Below are 22,193 nucleotides of genomic sequence, written 5' to 3'. Positions count from 1 at the left end.
ATTAATAGTGTAAATTTTTTAAGTGAACAATTAACAATCATAATATACTGTATTATAGATATATGTAACATAGTATATTAGAAATAATTAAAAGTTTACTAAGTATGAATTAAAACTTTTAAAAAATAATAATTTATACCCACTAATATTATTACCGTTCTATCTATTACTTAAACTTGGACCAATTTTATTATTATTATGAATATCTGAATATTTAAAAGCAAATCTATTATTAGCATGAGTCTAATGTATTTTTAAAATCTATCGATGTATTCAATAATATTAATAAGAGATGAGATGAGAAGAGAAAAATGAGTAAGAAGTGACAGGTGAAAATTACGTCAAGTGGCCAAGTGGAGTGATGGGAGTTTTTCAGAGATAACTAACATTAAATGGAGAAGTTGATTAGAAAGGGTAATACTGGAAAAAAAATTTTGGACACTAAACCCATGTATTGTCATTATATATTGTTATAGATACGCTAGTTCTTAGGGACGCGATTTTTGTGCGGAAAAAGTGAGTCTGGTAAGTGTACGAAGTTATAAGGAGTCATGAAGTTTTGAGGTGACGAGAGGAAGTGATCATGCTTTGTTAAGTGTTCTGAACGAATATTGTGCCTATTTGATTTTGGATTTTGAAATTTGGTTTGTATTAAATTATTTTTATCAACTTTTGCATCACCTAATATATTTTCTTCTATGTTTGTGATATGGTTTTCTTGGTATCTTTAAAATATTCAAAAGGGGATGTGCATATAAATCTTTTCTTCATCTTATATCAATTTTCGAGGGCAAAAATTTTTGTAAGTTGGATAGAATGTAACATCCCGCATTTTTAAAAATCTAAATATAAATAAATTGTGATTTTATCTTGTTAATTTTAAATTTTGTAATTTTAGAAATTATTTTGTTAGGAATAATTAAATAGATTCGGAGATAGTTTTATTTTGAATCAATTAATATTTTTAAGTAACCTTATTATAACAGAATATTTTGTATAATTTTAGTAATTGAAAAATAAGAAAGAATTATATAATTTAATTTAAGTAACTTTTATTTTGAAAGGTTACGATTTATTTTATTGATTTGATGTCTTATTTTATAAATTAATCAATTGAGAGTAGTTAAATTAGTTTTATTAATATTCAGAGTTAAGTTAATTAATATTTTTGTGTAAATTTTTATAATTGGTTATTTTATCTAATTTCAAATTAGAATTCAGTACTGGAAGCGTTATATAATTAAATTTAAGAAATTTCTATCATGAATAAATTATGATTTATTTTATTACTTTGAGCTCTTAGAGATTAATTTACTAGAAAATGATTAAATTGATTTTTATAAATACTTTGGGTTTAAGTTAATTAAGGTTTATGTACAATCTTTACTATAATTAGTTTGGAATTAAAGTTTTGGTAATAGGAAAGTAATGAAAAATTATATCGTATAATCTAAATAATTGATATTTTCGGATTTTAAACCATATTTTATAAAAATGTGATTATTATATTTACTTTATGATTTAAATTAGAAATAATTATTTGAGCTCGTTAATAGATTGATAGGTAAAATCTTATGCGTTTTAAAAGTAATCTTTATAGCATTATATTTGAATTTTAAATTGTTATCTTATCATAAATATTTTGTAAAATTGTTATATTACTTGTATATATTTTTCCCTAATTTATCAAATCAAAATCTAATTTAATTTAAGATCACAAATTTCCTAATTGATACCCTAATTTCACAAAACGCACACTACATACGTTCAGAGAAAAGGAAAGAAATAGTGAAGAGAGAAAGGGGAGCTCGAAGGGGGAAGAAGAGAGATCGAGAGGGGGAGATGGAGAAGTCGGGAGTCAGGGAGTAAGGGAATAGGAGGAAGACGCTGGGATGATCAAGAAGGCTTTGACTTCGTCATCCTCGTGCATCCGTCGCTGCTACCATCATCGATCAGAGTTGCTGCGCGTGGAGAGAAGGGGAGATGACGTCGCTGTCTCTGTTTGGGATTGCCGCCGCCGTTCAATTCACTATAGGAGGAGAACGCCACTGCGTGAAGCGAGGTGATGAGTGAAGTAGAACGCGTACAGGAAGAAGGAGAACACGACGACTAGGAGGAGGCAGCGCCGCTGCCATTGCTACTAGGGTTTGTCTTTGGAATTCTTGGTCGCCGCTATCATTGCGGGTGAGTCAATTCTATCCTAGCTATTAGAATTACCATTTCTGAACCCTTCTCACTTTGAAATGATCCTGTCTCGGCCTCTAATATTCCTAATTATACTATATTCGTTGGAATCGCCACAATTGGAGCTCATCGCTAGAGAAGACAAACTGTTGCGCCATCTTCTTCATTTTGACTCTGAACCTCCATTCATAACCCTGTAATGTCTCCACTCTTGTTCTATTTAACATTTTGTTTCTCTGCTATATTCTTATTTTAATTACGGTAGCCGATACCTTTGTTTTAGTGTTGCTGTGTTCTGCTGGAGTTGTCAAAATTGTTGTTGTTAAGTGTGTGATCACGGTTGATGCTGCTGCCGCATCCCAATTATGTTGGAATTGTTGCTGCTGCTATGAATTCAAAAAGAGCAGGTTTATCGTGGTTAATTCCTTCCGGTTTAGCTAATCGAGGTAGGGGGTTTAAACGATTTCAATTTAAGAATGCCTACAAGGTTTATTGAATAACTGCAAATAGATTTAATAGGTGTGAGTAATTGATTGATTATGTGAATATTGAATTGTGGCTGAAATTGTGATTGGAATGGTTGAGATTGTGATTTGGAATTGTTGATTAGTGATATTGATTGATTATGTGGATTGGGAATTGTTTGATGACTAATTGTTGAGAATTTCTGAATTTTAATGGGTTATGTTGGATTTGTTGCCGTTGAGCTGTTATTTGTTATATTGTAATGTTAATGAACTTGGTTGGTGGTTGATTTGGAATTGGTTTTGAAGGGTATTGAAGGGTTGGATTTTGAATAGTAAATGGTTTGCTGAAAATCAGGTTCTCTTGAAATAAAACGGCAACTTTGAAAGTGATTTAGTAACTCTATAGTGACTGAAATTATAAGAATTTAAATGTTAAGTAAATTATATTAAGTGTAATTGTGAAAATTTAATTTTTAAGGTTTCGTATCAACTAGAGAATTAGTTATGATTTTTCAAAGTTGAACTCTGAAATCTGATTTTCTGAATAATTTTAAACGAAGTTAGAAACTTTGAAAAGCTATAACTACTTAAGTGATGATCGGAATTGCATGAGACCAAGCCTGGGTTAAACCTGGGGATATAAGAAACTAAACTGGTAAGTTTGAGACTTTTTCATTAAGTTTATGATTTATGGTGAATTTTTGAATTGGGGATGTCAAATCTGGTTTTCTGCACAATGTTTAACACAGCAGCAACTTGATTCCTCTATTGGAAATTCTGCAGCTTGAATTTTGAAATGGAACCAATTTTAAATAAAATTTTATTCCTATTATTTTAATGCCATAAAATTTCAGAACAATTAGACTTGTAGTTTTAAAGATATGAATTTTTGAAGGATGATGCATTATGCAGAAAAAGCCAGATTCTGCTTAAATTAGTAACCTTAGGAGTTTATAACTTTTGATCCTTGATAGATATTGAGATGCAACCAATTGGAGGTGAAAATTAAGTATGTTTAGCATATGTGATTTAAATTTCAGGGTTTTCCATGTTTTAATAAGTGAGTTATGGGACTAGGAAGAGGTTGTGTTCAATGATTTGTAAAACAGAATTCTGCAGAGAATTATCTAACTTCCTAGCTACGTAACTCCTTCATTAAAAATGGTATGACCCTGGAATCAATTGAGAAAGAAATTTGGATAAGTTATGTTTAACCATATTAATTTTGAAGGTATTTGGATTTAATTTGGATTTTATATGAAATTTCGAATGTTATATGCTGCTGCTGTCTTCTGGTTTTAAAACACTGCAGAGCAGTCACGATTTTCCTTATATTCCCGAAGCTAGAGTTTGCAAAAAATTATGATTTTTGATTTAATAGAAAGCTTAATCCAAGACGGTTGCATGGATATAAAGTTTACGTGATTCTGAATTCATTTAATATTTTAAAAAACAAAATGGAAATCAGGCTGCCAAGTTGTGTTGGCAATTATTTTGGATATGGAATTTAAGAAATAGCTTTTCTATACTATTATCAAATGTTTTTGAGAATATATATTGCTGTGGCAACTGCTGAAAGAGGCTGATGAAATGTTGAGAAAGAAGGAACCCGTAAGGGTGGCTAAGTCCTATTTTTAAAGGAGATTATGTCCAAATTTTTATAAAAGTACAAGGACTTAATCAAAATCAATATTTAAGGCTTATTTAATGATAATAACTTCAATAATTCTTTTAAGAAAATATTATTTGGTATACGAGATTGTTGGCAAGGGCATGGGTCTTGTCCCGCTTGCGTACTTGCAATTAAGAAAAAAAAAGGAAAGAGTAAAGTACTTATTGTATGATTATCTGTAGCTTGAGGCAACCCAAGAGATATTTGTTTATTTGTTTGTTGCTTGAAGCAACCCAAGAGATGTTTGTTTGTTGCTTGCGGCAACCCATGAGATATTATATATATATTTGTTGCTTAATGCAACCCAAGAGATATTATATATATATATTTGTTGCTTAATGCGACCCAAGAGATATTATTTATTTGTTTGTTGCTTAATGCAACCCAAGAGATGTTTGTTTATTTGTTTGTTGCCCTGAGGCAACTCAAGAGTAATTTTCCGTTCCCAAGAGTATATGTTTCCTGCGAGTAGAAAGCAGAGGCTGTCTCAATAGAGCTGCTAATAATTATATGCGCATTTATTTGAACGGAAAATCGTATCTGGGAAATCGTGAACTCGTGACCGGATAAATGTCAGGAAGACAGGTGCTAACCGACACATGAGTTCATGGCTTGCACTAGGACTAGACATTCATCATATGCATCTATGTGACATTGTTTGGGTGTGTATATTGTAATTGGTTTGCCTAAGTGAATAATTCTGTTTAATTGCTAATTGCTATACCTGATGTAATTGCTCTTGGTTGTGTTTGAACCTCATTACCTGTGTTTGTAACTGATTGTTTGGATTGTGGTGATTGGATGTTGATTGAGTTGTTTGGACCTGAGGCCGTGACTGGTACGTTTGAGGTCTAGTTCTGTATAAAGTATCTGACTGGTTCAGCATAGACTTAATGAACCTATGTTTGGAGTAGGATGATCATTTATACCGCGTAGGTAACTTCTTTTATGTTATGGTCTAGTAAATTTTTAAGAGTTTTATAAAGAAAATATGGTTCTAGGATTTTGAATAATTAACTAATGCTTTTAAAGAAGGTTAATTTTCTTTTAGATGTCTCTGAATGAAATTAACTATTTGCGCTTTATTCTATACTTTTATGGCATTCTCGACCTCTACTGAGAACATGTGGTTTGGTTCTCACCCCCAAATGTTCCACCCTTTCAGTGACATAGGTTTGAAGATGCAATTTGAAGCTGCGAGCGATTAGTAGGTTTTCTTTACGGTTTTAATTGCTTTCATAGAGTCCCCTCGCTCTTGTCCTTTGAGGTTCTATTTTAACAGAGGGGTAGGTGTTGTATTTGGGTTTATATGACTTCTTATGTATAAGAATTACTATTAACAATACTTATGTGATTGTTATTATTACTTGCCATGTTTATCCTTGATACATGTCTTTAATAAATAAAAACAAAAATTTTTCCGGTATTTTCTTAAAACTGAAACGCGAAATCGATACAAAGGCTCAGTAACTAAGTAGTTAATATTAGAAAAGGTCATGTAACGTTCTTTCTAGTAGAAATACCCTGACTTAAGCAAGGTATTTTGCTGGAAGGGATGTTACGTTTTCAATCCTTTTTTATTACCAAACCCATAAATATAGTATGCAATTTTTATTACAAGATAAATTAAACAGTAATTAGTGACAATTTTTGGTATAATTGTTTTATACATTAATCCTTATACAAAACTTTCCAGGTTTTTTCAGTAACAAAAAACCCTTCAACCTCCTATCTAGTCGAAATTCACTAACTAAGCAAAACGCATGTATAATTACAAAAGCAATGGAAAATTAATAGCAGGTCTGGGGTCTCAAGATCACCTCAGGGTCCCTCATTTTCTGTATTTTATATTTTTCTTACAACCTTGTGCCCAACAAGTACATAACCGAGCTCAATATCCCCCTCTCAGAATGATTCCCAGCAATGTTTGGTGGAGCTGAAAAAAATAACACCAACATCAACAAAATGATTTCATTTCCTTTTCACAGAACATAATAATGAAAATGCTGACAATCACCGACCAAAGACATAACAATAAAGAAACAAGGAATAACCCCATTGGCAAGCAAGCTCAGTGCTTTTTTTCCTTTTGCAAAAAAGAAACAAAAAAAGGCAAAAGGAACCATTAAATTACCATGCAAAAGGGAGAAAGGAATCTAACCAATTGGCAATGTAGGATGCAATGCAAGTAGGTAGAGATCAAATTTCAGGAAACAATTTAAGCAGAAATTAGGTATACTCGTCATGTTAATACGAGAAGGTTTCAAAACTCGATGGACAGAATCAGAATTACCTCTTAAATGGTTTTCTTTAGATCAAAAGCATCTTTCACTCGAACATCCAGGATGGCCCATGTATCATGGAAGTCTAACAAGAAACAAACGAAAGATGTATTAAGAAATGTCTTCACTTATTACAACACCATATCAGAGCCAAAAACAGTAGAGTCCCATTGTTTCAACCATAAGAGTACCTGTCTCAGACAATAAACAAATCAATTAATGGGTACAAAAGCGAATTGTTAAAAAAATTAAAGAAAAAAGTAGAAAAAAATGTTTATATCTTCCAACTATAACTCTTGTAAGTAATTTTTTCCAGAGCTAAATTTCATACTAGAGATGTACCTCACGATTTGTTTGTTCATCACTAAGAAGCTCAGTAAATGACTTTGGTGCATATTTATCTACCCAAAGTTGCTCTTGTAAGTAAATGACTTTGCTCATGCACCATTCAAGATCCTCATATTTGACTTGTAATACCACTAATAACAAAATTACTTGTTCTGCGTGATTATTGTGTACCTGAAGGTTCCAATAATTGGAAGCCCCTTTTGCACGGCTATTCTTCTCTTCATCAGGAGAACTGCTGCGGCACCATCACTAACTTGGCTAGCATTGCCTGAAATTAAAAATAAGAACTGAGAACAAAAATATGAAAAGAAATTTAAACTATAACAAACTTAACATTAACAGATTTCTTCAGCACATGCTATTGTTGAACCATCTTTCTGGAATGCAGGCTTTAGCTTTGCTAGATCCATCAAAGTTGAGTTAGGCCGGATACCATCATCAGCCGAAACTATAATTTGCTTCTCCTCTCCAGATTTTGGATCCACAATCTACAGAAAAAACCATTAATAGTTTAGTACAATAGTACTATAACATTTCAAAATCTGCAATGAAACTTACATTGGAAGTTAGAACTTACCTTGGTAGAAACTAGTATAATTTCATCTTTGAATTTACCAGATACTCAGAGGCCAATGCAGATGGATTCATCAGCCAATTTGAAATGAAGTGCATCCTTGTCTATGGTTGAGTACACAGCCACACAGGGTATTCCCAATTCATGAGCAGTGCAAATAGCACGAACCGGGATTTCGCCTCTGTTAGCTACCAGGATCTTGTCACCCTGGCAGGTAGCATGGAGTGCCCCAGAAAATTTACCTTAGTTGCACCTAAGAAACTGCATTGTGAATTCTTGATTCCTCTACTTGTCCCTGCATACATGCCCTTTATTTTTGTTTCCCATTCAAGATCAGATTCAGATTTAGAAGGACGCAAAACATGAAAATTAAATCTAAGTAATCAAACAATGATGCATTTAGTTCAAGTAATTGGAATTTAGAAGCATGGAGAAGTGGGTGCTTATTGGGATATGGTAAAGAACAAAAAAAGAAAGGATGTGAAGATAGGGGCAACCACTTACCATACCACTTGGCGAGTTCATCATTGGCAGGAGTGACAACAGTAGCAGCTTTCTTTGAAGGAGGAGGTGGTGCTGCCTTCTTCTTACCAAAGAGAGCCAGTGGAGAGTATAAGTACTCAAAACTCGAAAGAATTCCTATCTTACCACTGAGAAAGATAAGAGAGGAAAAAACAAACCTTGCCCTTCAGTATCACGACATTGAAATTGCTGTCGGTCCTCCTCAAAGGAAGCGGTAAAGCTGATCATGTTACACCAAATCAAAACCGTCCAAATCCATAATTTGATAAAGAACAAATAAATCTCTAAGATAGATCAAAATTTGCACAATTAAAATCAGAACCAAATAAGGATAACAAATCAGCAATAATCAGAACATGTTTCAATTAAAATTAGAATAAATAAAAAACAAACAAGGAGAACAAAGCAACAATAATCAGAACATGTTTTAATTAAATTAAGAACAAATCAGAACCAAATTTGGAGAACAAATTCAAATAAAATCACACCACAAAATCTTCTCAATAATATGAAGAAAAATTCTGGTCTTAATCAGCTTTCGGATGGTGTTTGTGTTAGGGAAAAATCTGAAAAGGAAAAGACAATGAAATATTGAAACTTTTGGGAAATCTATCTATCTCATTACAGCATATTTTTTCAACTTAGTTCACAACATTTATATTGTTAGCTTCTAAAATAGTTTCATTGCTTCTAATATTATAGCATAGTATGCACTCTATGTCAAAGTAAAATTTCAATAGCTGCACGCTGGATAAAACTAAGTTAAATCAGCACACTGTAGCGATATTCCATTCCATCATTATTACACATGTTAAATCATGATTATGGGATTTCAATGAAAGAAATATGCAAAGAAAGCAACAAACGTTTGCGGAGAAGAAACGATACCTGATGAAGACGAGGCGGTGGAGATGGTGGAGGTGGGGCCCGCACCAGGGAATGAGGTCATCAAAGGAGAGGTGATTGGGAATGGTGAGAATGAAGACAAGAGAAGAGCGAAAGCTAGGGCTTGGGATCGAGGATTGAGATGAGCTCCGGAACAAATGGAGAACCCCGCTTTGCTCCCTGAATTTAAGGCTCGAATCTTCATCGTTCTCAGAGAAGATGGATTCAGGGTCAAGAGGCTGCTCCGAGTCGACCGAGTGAACTCGGAGGAAGACACCACCAGAGAGACTTGCGACGGAGGGCTTGCGATGGACGGGGTGCGATGAGGGAGTCACCACCAGAGAGAATCACCACCAAAGGAGCAGCGATGGTGGGAGTGCCGGAAGAGAGAGTGACGACGGAGGCATTGCGAGCCCCGGCGATGTTCTTTGGAGGGCTGGGATTCTTCGCGGAGTGCTGGGGTGAGGACTGGGTTTCTTCGAAGCTTTTAGGGTTCTGGCCTTCTGTGTTCTTTGAAGAGAAAGGGGGTTTGGAATGATGAAGGAGATAAGCAGCGTTTTGAATGAGGAAGTAAAATGGAGCGTTTTATTTTGTACGAGGACCTTTTGGCCACGCTTTTAAAGCGTGCCAAAAGAGTTGTAAGAAACGGCCATGCTTTTAAAATGTCACTATAATGAAACTCTGTCGCCACGCTTTTAAAATGTCCCTGTTTCTATCTATGGCCATGTTTTTTAAGCATGGCAGAAAAAAATGTGGCCATATCTCAGCTCAATTGCCACCCTTACAAAAGCGTGGCCATAGACCCCTTTCGCCACGCTTTTGAAGCGTGGCAAAAAAAAGTAGCCAAATCTCTAATCAATCGCCACCCTCGTAGAAGCGTGGCCATTGACCACTTTTTGCCACGCTTTTAAAGCGTGGCAAGTTAAAAGCATGGCCATAGGCCTTTTTTTCTTGTAGTGCTTTTAGGATTTTAGAATTAATCTAAGTTTTCTTTCTGTTTTATCTTCTTCTACAAAGTCTTCATTTCTGTTTTGGTACTAAAAACCTGATTGATCTATTTTCTGCATTTCTTTATCTAAGAGTTCTCTAATTCACTACAATTTACATTTTCCAGTTCTGTTTTGATTCCCAATACCCAAATCCATTTAATCTTCATGCAATTTAAGTTTCTGACGAACGGATTTTCATCGGTAAAGAATTTTACAAATAAATTCTCGTTTCTAGTATAGTTTCTAAACCAACAAATAATCCTTTCGTACAAAAACTTGTTTGTCACTTAAGCAAACCCACTAAAATTAATAACCGAAGTATTCAAACCTCAGGTCGTCTCTCAAGGAATTACAGGGAGGTGTGTTTTTATTATTGGTTAGGAGATTTTATCTTTTTGGGGTTTTTGAATGAGGAACAAGAAAATAAAATGGCAAGAAATTAAATTAATAACTAAGAAAACTCTTGGCAAGGTATGAAAATTAGACATCCTATCCTAGTTATCCTTATCAATTGTGATGAGAATTATTCGTTGCTCCCACTTGGTTAACCCTTACCGAATAAAAGAAAGTCAAGTGGACTAATCAATTTGATTCCTCAAATTCTAGTCAATTCCTGAGGAAAGACTAGCTTTAGAGTTTGAATCAATCAGCAACTTTCAATTATCAATCAACAAAGGAGTTTGATGACTCAAGAGTCTCTAATTACTCAACCAAAGCCAAGAATCATAAAAAGTTAATTTAAAATCATAAATATGAAATACCTCAAATTGCATTAAATAAAGAAATCAAATCTAACATGGAGTTCATAAACCAAACTGGGAAAATAAATAAACTAGAATGCTAGAATAAATAAAGTAGAAGAGAAACTAAATTAAAGAAACATTGAACCTGGAATTGAGAAGAAATAAACCTAAAATTAAGAGGAATCCTAAAACCTAGAGAGAGAAGAGAGCCTCTCTCTCTAGAAAACTACGTCTAAAACCTAAATTATGTGAATGAATGTTGTGTTTTGAGTCTCTGCTTGTCCCCTGCCTTTAGTCTGCATTTCTGGGCCGAAAACTGGGTCCAAGCTCAGCCCAAATTCGCCCCGAGCATTTTTTGCGATTTCTGCAGGTAGCGCATGTCACGCGTGCGCGTCGTTTGGTGAAATTCCTTGTCACGCGTACGCGTCGCTTGTCTTTTGCGCAAGGCACGCGTACGCGTCGCCCATGCATGCGCGTCGATTCCAGCTTCTCAAAACTTCATTTTTCGCGTTCCTTCCACTTTTGCATGTTTCCTTTCCATCCTCTAAGCCATTCCTACCCTATAAAGCCTGAAAACACCTAACACACAGATCACGGCATTGAATGGTAATAAAGGATAATTAAAATTGACAGTTTAAAGGCCTAGGAAACATGTTTTCAATTATATCACAGAATTAGGAAGGAATTGTAAAATCATGCAAATTATATGAATAAGTGAGCAAAGAATTGATAAAAACCACTCAATTGAGCACAAGATAAACCATAAAATAGTGGTTTATCAATCTCTCCATGCTTAATCATTAGCATGTCCTCATGCTAAGCTCAAGGAGATATAAAGAATGAATGGGGAAAAGTAAGACTCATGAGATTCAACCTATGTATGCAACTATATGCTAAGATGATTCTGTCTACTTGGTTAAAAGTAAATAAGTTCTTCAAGACAAAAACAAATCAGATTCCACTAATTCAAATCACACAATAAAATACAAGTAAACTTGTAAGAAGATAGCTCATGAAAGCAGGGAACATAGAATCAAGCATTGAACCGTTACTGGTAGTGTATATCACTCTGATCGCTTAAGTGTCTAGGGTTAATCACTCTACTCTTCTCTAATCATGCTTTCTAAACTTGTTCTTCATCTAACCAATCAACAAAAATTTAGTATACCAATGCAAACATCATGAGGTCTTTTCAAGGTTGTAATTGGGCTAAGGTAAGGGTAAGGATATATGTATGGCCAAGTGAGCTATAATATGAATCTTTGACTAACCTAAGCTCTCACCTAACACACACACCCACTCTATGTAATTCCAAAATCATGCCTAGCTACCCATAATTCCCACTTTTGTATCACATACTCATGTACCAAATTTTTCTTAAATTTATCATATATGCATTAATATTTTATTAAACTTTTAACATTGGGGTAATTTTGTCCCATTATTTAATTACTTATTTATTTGAATATTTTTCGTTTGTTTTTTTTTTTATTAAAAATATAAAAGTAAACATAGCATATCAATGTACGTGAATTTTTTTAATTTTTCTGGTCTCACATGAGTAGGTACCCAAATTCTCGATATTTTGTCAATAGAACACTGTACACTTTCATCAACCCAAGTTCCCACAGTTTCCCACACTTAATTGATACACAATCTCTAACTTAAGCTAACCAAAGATTCACTTGGGGTAATTAATTATTTTTCTGCTTAAGACTAGTGATATGGTAAAATATAGAACAAAAGGGGATTAAAAGGCTCAAAGTGGCAAACAAAGGTAATTGAAAGGGTAGGCTATTTGGGATGAGTGAGCTAATATCAAATAATGGCCTTAATCATATGCAAGCATGTAAATACACTAAACAATGGACATAAAGAATCGAAAAAAATATAGATTGCAATCATAGAGAAGAAAACACACAAGAATGGAATGTTATGGTTAAATAGTGTAACCATTTAATTAAGCTCAAATCTCATAGGTTGTGTGTTCTTAGCTATAACTATGTTCCAAATTACAATCTTCAGACAAGTTTAACATAAAAGTTTTAATTTGAATTAGTGAAATACTATAAAAAGGGTCTTGAAAGGAAACTCATTATTTTAACCAAGCAAAACATACATGCAAACAATTATTAACATGTAATCTATCCTATCTAACAAAGGAAAAGAAAATCAACTGTTGCTGTTAAGAGAGAAGTTACCTTCGGAAGTGTAGGACTGACTTCCCCACACTTAAGGCTTGGCACGGTCTTCTGTGCCATCACTAAGGAGCAAGGGAGGGCTGGAAGCGTCGCCTCCAGTATCTGGTTCACCTTGGCTCTCTGTACTACTGGATGAAGGAGAGTCTGGGGTGTTCTTTGGTTCTGGAGGTGGGTGTGTACCAACTATGAGGTCCTTTAGATAGTTGTATCTGCGCTTGTTACGGCGCTCCATTTGCTTCATTCGCCGTTCTTGCCGGTCGAACCTCTGAAGGATCTGTAGGAACATCTGATGGATGGATGGTGGAGTAGAAGTAGGGGGAGTATCCAAAGATAGGCCTGCAGGCCGGCTCGCAGAGGGAACTGGTGGCCTGATGTACTTCCCATTCGGGACATACTGGTCGGCCCGAGGGATCATGACCTTCGTGTCGCCTGCCGAGAGGACACACCTGTGGCAGAGACTAAATTTGAGACCAAGGCGGGGAAAGGCAGATTACCCGCTATCTGTACGTGTCCCATGGCTTACCGGATGTGTTGGGGCAGGTTGAGAGGTTGCTCTGTCAGGATACACCAGATGAGGATAGCCATGTCGACTGTGAAGGTCGACTCGTGAGTGCTCGGAAAGACATAGTGGGACATAATCTGTGCCCACACGCGAGCCTCCAGGGTGAGTGACTGGGCTGAGATGCTCTTGGGTTTTGAACGATGCTGCCCGTAGATCCACTTGCTGCCAGGTTGGGCTATAACTTCAAGTACGCTATCCCAGTCGAACTGATACATCTGACGCTTACGAGACGCTCCTTGATATGCATCTCATCCCTCTGGACCAGGTGGAAGGTCCAGTGCTCTCTGTATGGCACTCTCGGAGACAGGGACCTGCTGCTGATAGATGAAGACAGTCTGTAGAGTATGTGAGTAGAAGTTTGAGTAGAATTCCACTACCCGTGATAAGTTGGCCTCTCGCGGCTGTCTCCTTAAAAGTCCCACTATCTCCTCTCAATTCGGTGCTCCACAAAATCAACAAAGTGTGTTGCAACAATGAGTAGATGTTCATTGTTGTAGTTCTTCTCAGCTAGGATGGGAAACATCTGTTCGCAATAACGGTCAGCAAAACATGTGGAGTCTCGGACGGGAAAGACTTTCTCTGATTCATCAACTTTAATGATCTTCTTCACCCGCTTTGTGGGCGGCTTGACACTGGTAGATGGAAGTGCCTTTGCTAGTGTTCTCTTGGTTCCTCTCCTATCCCGTGGTTTGTCAGTGGCTTTCTCTTTTCCTTTCTTGGTACCCATGCCTAAGGAAGAAGAAAAAAGAGGAAAGTGAAATATAGATAACGAAAACCGAAAGGGAGAAAATTCTAAGTGATAATGAATGCCAAAGGAAAGATGTTAACTCAAATATATGGTAGGTACAACATGTAGGTAAGTCATCAATTAAGAGCAATAAGGCAAGTCATAATTAAATAGATGCAAGAGGTGAAAGCATGCAAGGAATAAGCAAGAGAAGCATAACTCAAGCATCAAAAATTAAATGTGCCAATATAGAGAGTATCTGTATGATGACAATTGTGAATGATAATCCAAATACATGTGGAGTGCAAGGGTTGTAAAACAGAGGCATTCAAGTAAAAGAGTAAAACAAAATAAAGTTCAAGATGCCATAGGAACTTTTTCACAAACACTTGGTGAGCAAGATAGAATAGGAATGAAAATAATATAATCCAAATGTATATGAGAGCCAAATTAAAGTATCAATTGTCAAATCACTCCATATAATAACCACAAGCTTCAGGATAATAAGGTAATATCCAAATAAAACTCCAATACCAACATAAGAATGCATAAAAAGAAAACCATAAATAAGTAAGCTAAAAGAAAGATAGAGAAGAAAGAAACATAAATAAATGCAATAATGAAATAGTAGATGGGAGGAAGAAAAGAACCTTGATGAAGAAGATGAAGAATGAAAGAAGAAAGTAGTAGAAAGTAAGAAAGAATAAGGAAGAAGAAAGAAAGAAGGAAGAAATAATTAGGATTGGGGAAGAGGAGATTTGAAATCAGGCACTAAAGTGGATAATTTGTGCATCGCATGCGACGCGTACGTGTGGGTCCCGCTAATTTCGTGCGATGCGTACGCGTTTGGGATGCTTACGCGTGACGTTGGTTGTGCAGTTGGCACAAAGGCAGCCCCCCGCACACACAACTCTCTGTCTAATACGCACATGTGCCAAAATTGTATACGACGCGTGCGCGTCAGGGGCGCGCACGCATGGATGGCCTGGCCTGGATGGGAAAATGATGCGTACGCGTTAGGGACGTATACGCGTGATAGGGCTTGTGCTCCCAGCACAGTTCCAGCCCCACACCATCATAACTCTCTGGTCATACACCTATTTACGCCGATTTGCAGGGTCACGCGTACGCGTGGTGGACGCGTACGCGTGGTGGATGCGTACGCGTGGACTGTTGCAAACGCAAGCGACGCGTACGCGTGGACTTGCTTGTGCGTAAGGCACGCCACCAGCACCACTCCTGCCCAACTCTCTGTTCAATTTTTATTTTTCATGCACACACATATGACGCGTACGCGTCAGCTACGCTTGCGCGTCGTGTGCTTTTATTTTATTTATTTATTTTTTATTGCAGAATGCAAAATGCAGTATGCAGAATCCGAAAATTAAGATAAAATAGACTAAGAATGAGAAGAAACGATCATACCATGGAGGGTTGTCTCCCACTAGCACTTTTAGTTAAAGTCCTTAAGTTGGACATTTGGTGAGTGATGGTATTTTTGTGGAAAACTGAATTTTCCAAAACACCCAAAACTCACCGGCAAGTGTACCGGGTCGCATCAAGTAGTAAAACTCACTTAGAGTGAGGTCGATCCCACAGGGATTGATGGATCAAGCAACTTTAGTGGGTGATTAGTTTAGTCAAGCTAACATTGAGTGAATTGTGTGAATTTGTAGCCAATAGAATGTAAATGATAAGAAATTTAAAGTGCAGAAAGTAAATGTGCAGAAACTTAAAGAACAAGAAAAGTAAATTGCAAGAATCTTAAATGACAAGAAACGTAAATTGCATGAAAAGTAAAGGGGCTGGGGTGCTGGAAGCAATGTAAACAGAGAAGCAAAATTTCAGTGAATAAGAATTTAGAGCAATTGCAGGAAATGTAAATTGGAAGCAATGCAACAGAAAGTAAAAATGCTTGGAGAATTTTAAAAACAGAAAAGTAATGCTTAATTTGCAACAATTTAAAGGTGGTTCAAGATCTCAGGAGTGAAAGAGACTAGATAACAAGTCTAGATCTCAAATCCTTCCTTGATCCAACAAGAACAATTGCAAAAGAAATAAAGAAAAGTAAATTGCAGAAAGAGTAGAAGAAGAAGCTGCAGATGGAGAATGAAAACAGAATTCCTTCCATTCTCAATCCAAAATTTCAAGACAGAAAAGAAAAATAAGAGAGAAAGCAAAATAAAAACTAAAGAGTGCAAAACTCCCTATTGGAGCTAGCCTCTAATACTTTCTAATCGAGCTCTTTTACAAAGATGAAAATGATGCTTTATATAGGCTTTACAAAATAAAATGAAATTGAAATGAAAAACAAATTAAATGAAAATCCTAATTCTAGCTTGTTCTTGTGCCTTTGAGTGATGATGTGGGCTTTGCTTGCTTTAGATTTGAAGAGAGATGGGTTTGTTGGCCTTGATTCAATTTGGTGAAGAATTGAATTTAAATGGAATTTTGGTTGAATTTTGGCCCATGGGTCACCTCCCAGGGGAAGGCTCAGTTGAAAAACACAACTGAGCACCCAAACTTGCTTTGCCTTGCCTAATTTGGTGCGCCAGCCCCTTGTCCGTGTCAATTTTGTGCGCACGATTAGCTTCCTTGGCGTGCCAAAATGTGAGGAGTGTGGGGGGAGTAGTGCTCAGTTGGAAAAGTTAACTGAGCTTTCCTTTGTGTGCCTTGGTAGTGCCTTTTCCATGAATTTTCTTGAGTGGGAGCCCGATAAAGCTAAGTTGGAAAAGTGAACTGAGCACTACTTTGCTCTTGCCTTGCTTTCCTTGTGTCTCCCCCTTCGAGCCTTGGTGAAGCCACTTTGGTTTATTTTTGCTTATTTTTGGTCTTTAAAGATGCCTTTCACTTGTGCCTTAATTTCATGCCAAATATAGACTATTATACATCGTTGGAAAGCTCTGAATGTCAGCTTTCTAACGCAACTGGAAGCACATCAATTGGACATCTGTAGCTCAAGTTATTTCCCTTTGAAGGAGGCATGGTCATGCTGTAAACGCCCAGATTTTAACTTAGCGAAATTTCTTGCCTCCAAGCACATTTTTCTTGTACGGCAAAGCACTTGTTCACTTAGTGAACTGAGCTTTGTGTGCTGATTGTTCATGCTTCCTTGATTTGGTCATGGGCCACGCTTTTAAAAGCGTGGCCTAAGGCTCTAAAGTGTGCTCCAACTTCAAAGTGTGCCCCAAAGCTCTTTTTTTCTCCTTTTTAGCTTATTTTGTGCTTCTTTGCTTCTTTTTCTTCTTATTTCCTACCAAATTTATAAAATTAAAAGATCAAAGAAATATACCATTTAAGCATAAAAGAATGCAATATTTAAGCACTAATCATCAATTTCTTGTATGAAAAAGCATAGAAAAATATGACATGTTGACATGTCATCAGTGAGCTCCTTGTCATGGTGGCTTGTGCTTGAACTCATCCAAGAATCCCCACCAGTGTTTGTAATTCCAATAGCCTCCGGGATCCACACTAGTTGCATAAAATCTTCAAGCAAGTTAAAGCAAGTGACAAGGCCCCAAAAGTGTTGATTGCTAGAATGAATTCCGGGGTCCCAAACCTTGCTTTTGCACCCGTCTTCTTGTTGATCATCATTTTTCCACTTGGGTGATAAGCAATCGAAATTCTCACTGAGACATCTAAACAACCTCCTAGACCCATTCAATTGAGAATTATACCAACCCTTGTATTTCAATTTTGAGTATGCAACCGTATTGAACCTTGCATGACAACTCTTACCACTAACCATCTCCCTCTTACTCTTATAGCCACAAAGAGCTCTAAGTTGCCCATCCGTCTCAAGCAAAGCATATTCAAGTGGGTTAATTAAGCTTAGAGATGAAAGATTTACCCACTTGAATGAAGGAATGGATGGTGATGGCTTCGGGGAAGAGGTCTCCAACAACTTTGGTAAGGTGATTTCCAGCTCCATTCCCTTGAGCTCTTCCTTGACAACTTCCACCTCTTTTCAAGCTTCTTCAATTTCAACCTCTTCCTCTTGGTAGCTTTCTTCCAATTCAATCTCTTCTTCATTACTTACCAAGGGCATGGGAGGTTGTGCTTCTTCTTCTTTAATCTCCATCTCTTGATCAACCTCTGCAAAGTCTTCAACCATGATATGCCTCGGAGGTTGTACACCCTCCTCAACATCAACATTAAACACCTTGGAAGGAGGCTCTATGACTGGACTTTCCCATGGAGGTTCTGCATCTCCCTAGTCTTCAACCACTTCTTCCTCTTCAACTATCACGGCTTCCTCCACTTGTTCCAATATAAAGTCACGTTCCTCATTGTCCACTGGAGTTTCTAGTGTCTTCTTCATGCTACGCTCTTCATTAGATTCTCCACATGTAGCTATGGGAGTTCCTTGAGTGTCCAACCGTTGGGAGGCTAATCGATTTACTACCTCGGTCAAGGCAGCCGTGAATTCTAGTACCTTCTTAGTCATCCTTTCTTGCCTGTGAAGAAGTATACCAAGGGTTTCATTCATTGGAGATTGGGGTGGTTGGAAGGGTTCATTTGTTGGGAGAAAGGGCTCATGATAGGAAGGTGGTTCTTCTTGATAAGGATAAGGAAATGGTGTATATTGAGGTGGTGGTTCTTGGGAGTAATTGTGTTGGAATGGAGGTGGTTCTAAGTATGGTTCATAAGGCTCATAGGGCGGTTGGTATGCTGGATAAAGGTTAGGGTCATATGGGGGTGTTTGGTGGTAAGGTACATGTGAGTATGGTGGTTCAAAGCTCTGTTGAGGAGGGGGTTCATAGGTATATTGTGGTGGGTGTTGATTGTCACGGAGAGGTCCACCATAACCATTGTCTTGGTATGCATCATAGAATGGTTGTTGATAGTCCATTGGAGGTGGTTGTTGCCAAGAGGGTTGATCAGATCCTTGTGACTCCTCCCATCTTTGATTGTCCCATCCTTGATGCAAGCCTTCATTATAATCTCCACTTCCTATAACATGATTATAACCAAACTCGTAGCCAAAGGGGTGAGAATTCATGGTAACAAAAGAAAATAAAAACAAAAACTAATAAAAATTAAGCAACAAATTCCTAAAACTAACAAAAACTAACAAATAAGAAAAAATCAAATATTTACAATAACCAATAATAAGGCACACATTTGCAATTCTCCGGCAACGGTGCCATTTTTTTTACGAACGGATTTTCGTCGGTAAAGAATTTCACAAATAAATTCTCGTTGCTAGTATAGTTTCTAAACGAACAAAGAACCCTTTCGTTCAAAAACTTGTTTGTCACTTAAACAAACCCACTAAAATTAATAACCGAAGTATTCAAACCTCGGGTCGTCTCTCAAGGAATTGCAGGGAGGTGTGTTGTTATTATTGGTCAGGAGATTTTATCTTTTTGGGGTTTTTGAATAAGGAACAAGAAAATAAAATGGCAAGAAATTAAATTAATAACTAAGGAAACTCTTGGCAAGGTATGAAAATTAGACGTCCTATCCTAGTTATCCTTATCAATTGTGATGAGAATCGTTCGTTGCTCCCACTTAGTTAACCCTTACCGAATAAAGGAAAGTCAAGTGGACTAATCAATTTGATTCCTCAAATCCTAGTCAACTCCAGAGGAAAGACTAGATTTAAAGGGATCCAAATCAATCAGCAACTTTCAATTATCAATCAACAAAGGAGTTTGATGACTCAAGAGTCTCTAATTACTCAACCAAAGCCAAGAATCATAAAAAGCTAATTTAAAATCATAAATATGAAATACCTCAAATTGCATTAAATAAAGAAATCAAATCTAACATTGAGTTTATAAACCAAACTGGGAAAATAAATAAACTAGAATGCTAGAACAAATAAAAGTAGAAGAGAAACTAAATTAAAGGAACATTGAACCTAGAATTGAGAAGAAATAAACCTAAAACTAAGAGGAATCCTAAAACCTAGAGAGAGGAGAGAGCCTCTCTCTCTAGAAAACTACATCTTAAACCTAAATTATGTGAATAAATGTTGTGTCTTGAGTCTCTGCTTGTCCCTTGCCTTTAGTCTGCGTTTCTAGGCAAAAAATTGGGTCCAAGCTCAGCCCAAAATCGCCCCCAGCATTTTCTGCAATTTCTGCAGGTAGCACATGTCACGCGTACGTGTCAGTCACGCGTGCGCGTCGTTTGGCGAAATTCCTTGTCACGCGTACGCGTCAGTCACGCATACGTGTCACTTGTCTTTAGCGCTAGGCACGCGTACGCATCGCCCATGCGTGCACGTCGCTGCCAGCTTCTCAAAACTTTATTTTTCGCATTCTTTCCACTTTTGCATGTTTCCTTTCCATCCTCTAAGCCATTCCTGCCCTATAAAGCCTGAAAACACTTAACACACAGATCACGGCATCGAATGGTAATAAAGGATAATTAAAATTGACAATTTAAAGGCCTAGGAAACATGTTTTCAATTATATCACAGAATTAGGAAGGAATTGTAAAATCATGCAAATTATATGAATAAGTGAGCAAAGAATTGATAAAAACCACTCAATTGAGCACAAGAAAAACCATAAAATAGTGGTTTATCAGTTTCCTAGCAATTTAGATTCTGCAATTTAAATTTCTTGCACTTTAAGTTTCAGTTATTTACTTTTCTTGCAATTTAAGTTTCAGCTCTTTTAATTTCTTGCACTTTAAGTTTCTACAATTTACCTCTTCTGCACTTTAAGATTTTTCCAATTATCATTCTGCACTTTAGTTTACTTGCAATTTAGTTCTTGTAAAACGAATTTCACCAAAATTATCAAATATTCGCTTAACTAAATTCATCACCATACTAAAGTTGCTCAATCCATCAATCCCTGTGGGATCAACCTCACTCTTGTGAGTTATTACTACTTGATGCGACCCGGTACACTTACCGGTGAGTTTGTGTGGAATCGTCTTTCCCTCATCAGGGCCTATGAAGGCCAAGCTTGGATGGAAATTCAAGGAGAAGTGGAAACACAAGCCACCCTAATGAGAATCTCCTCAAAGAGTCCAACTTAAGGACTATAAACCAAAGTGCTAGGTGGGAGACACCCCACCATGGTAACATCTTTCCTACCCTTTCTCTTTGTTTATAGTGTTAGTTTGTTACATGTCTTAGTTAGCCTAGGATTAGTTCAATTTTGAGTTTTGATAGGTTGACTTGCATATGGATCATGATTTTGTGAAGTTTTGAATGTTTGGGGTTGATGTGTTGATGCACTAAGGGTTGGTACCTTAGTTTTGAAAAGAAAAATTTTTGTGAAATAGGGCATCTGTGCGTATGCACCCTGCTGTGCGTGCGCACACAACTGTGTTTTTCACCTTCTGTGTGAGCGCACGAGCATGTGCGTCCACACATTCCTTGTAGTGCCCTCTGTTCGCAGTGCCAGCACAGCGTGTGCGTGGGCACTCCCCTGTTTTCCTTGGTCTGTGCATGCGCACCATCTTGTGCGTACGCACGCATGTTCCTTATCGCGCTCTCTATACGGCCGCACAGGCTTGTGCGTCCGCACGCCAACTTGCAACGACTCTGGTGGGAGCGTTGGCACAGCCTGTGCGTATAAACCCCTGATGAGCGGATAATTTATACGCTTTTTGGCATTGTTTTTAGTATATTTTTAGTAGAATCTAGTTACTTTTAGGGATGTTTTCATTAGTTTTTATGTTAAATTCACATTTCTAGACTTTACTATGAGTTTGTGTGTTTTTCTGTGATTTCAGGTATTTTCTGGCTGAAATTGAGGGACTTGAGCAAAAATCAGATTCAGAGGTTGAAGAAGGACTGCTAATGTTGTTGGATTTTGAACTTCCTACACTCAAAATGGATTTTCTGGAGCTACAAAACTCAAAATGGTGCGCTTCGAATTGCGTTGGAAAGTAGACATCTAGAGCTTTCCAGCAATATATAATAGTTCATACTTTTCCCAAGATTAGACGATGCAAACTGGCGTTCAACGGCAGCTCTCTGCTCAATTCTGGCGTCCAGCGCCAGAAACAAGTTGCAAAGTGGAGTTCAACGCCCAAACTGGCACAAAAGCTGGCGTCCAACTCCAAGAA

At 36.9% G+C, this 22,193-nt stretch overlaps 2 long non-coding RNA genes across 2 annotated transcripts; one reads left to right on the top strand and one right to left on the bottom strand.

Moving 5' to 3' along the window:
• On the top strand, window positions 1,737–21,227 carry LOC107643725. Its single transcript, XR_002363207.1, has 4 exons — window positions 1,737–2,380; window positions 2,468–2,630; window positions 5,489–5,885; window positions 21,185–21,227. It is a non-coding gene; the product is annotated as an uncharacterized LOC107643725 (long non-coding RNA).
• On the bottom strand, window positions 5,916–7,044 carry LOC110272208. Its single transcript, XR_002363208.1, has 3 exons — window positions 6,948–7,044; window positions 6,617–6,796; window positions 5,916–6,259 (listed from the first exon to the last, which is right to left on the bottom strand). It is a non-coding gene; the product is annotated as an uncharacterized LOC110272208 (long non-coding RNA).

Source organism: Arachis ipaensis, chromosome B05, assembly GCF_000816755.2.
Source record: "Arachis ipaensis cultivar K30076 chromosome B05, Araip1.1, whole genome shotgun sequence".
Taxonomy (NCBI): domain Eukaryota; kingdom Viridiplantae; phylum Streptophyta; class Magnoliopsida; order Fabales; family Fabaceae; genus Arachis; species Arachis ipaensis.
The sequence above is the reverse complement of the archived record's forward strand: the minus strand, read 5'-3'. Positions and strand labels throughout refer to the sequence as shown.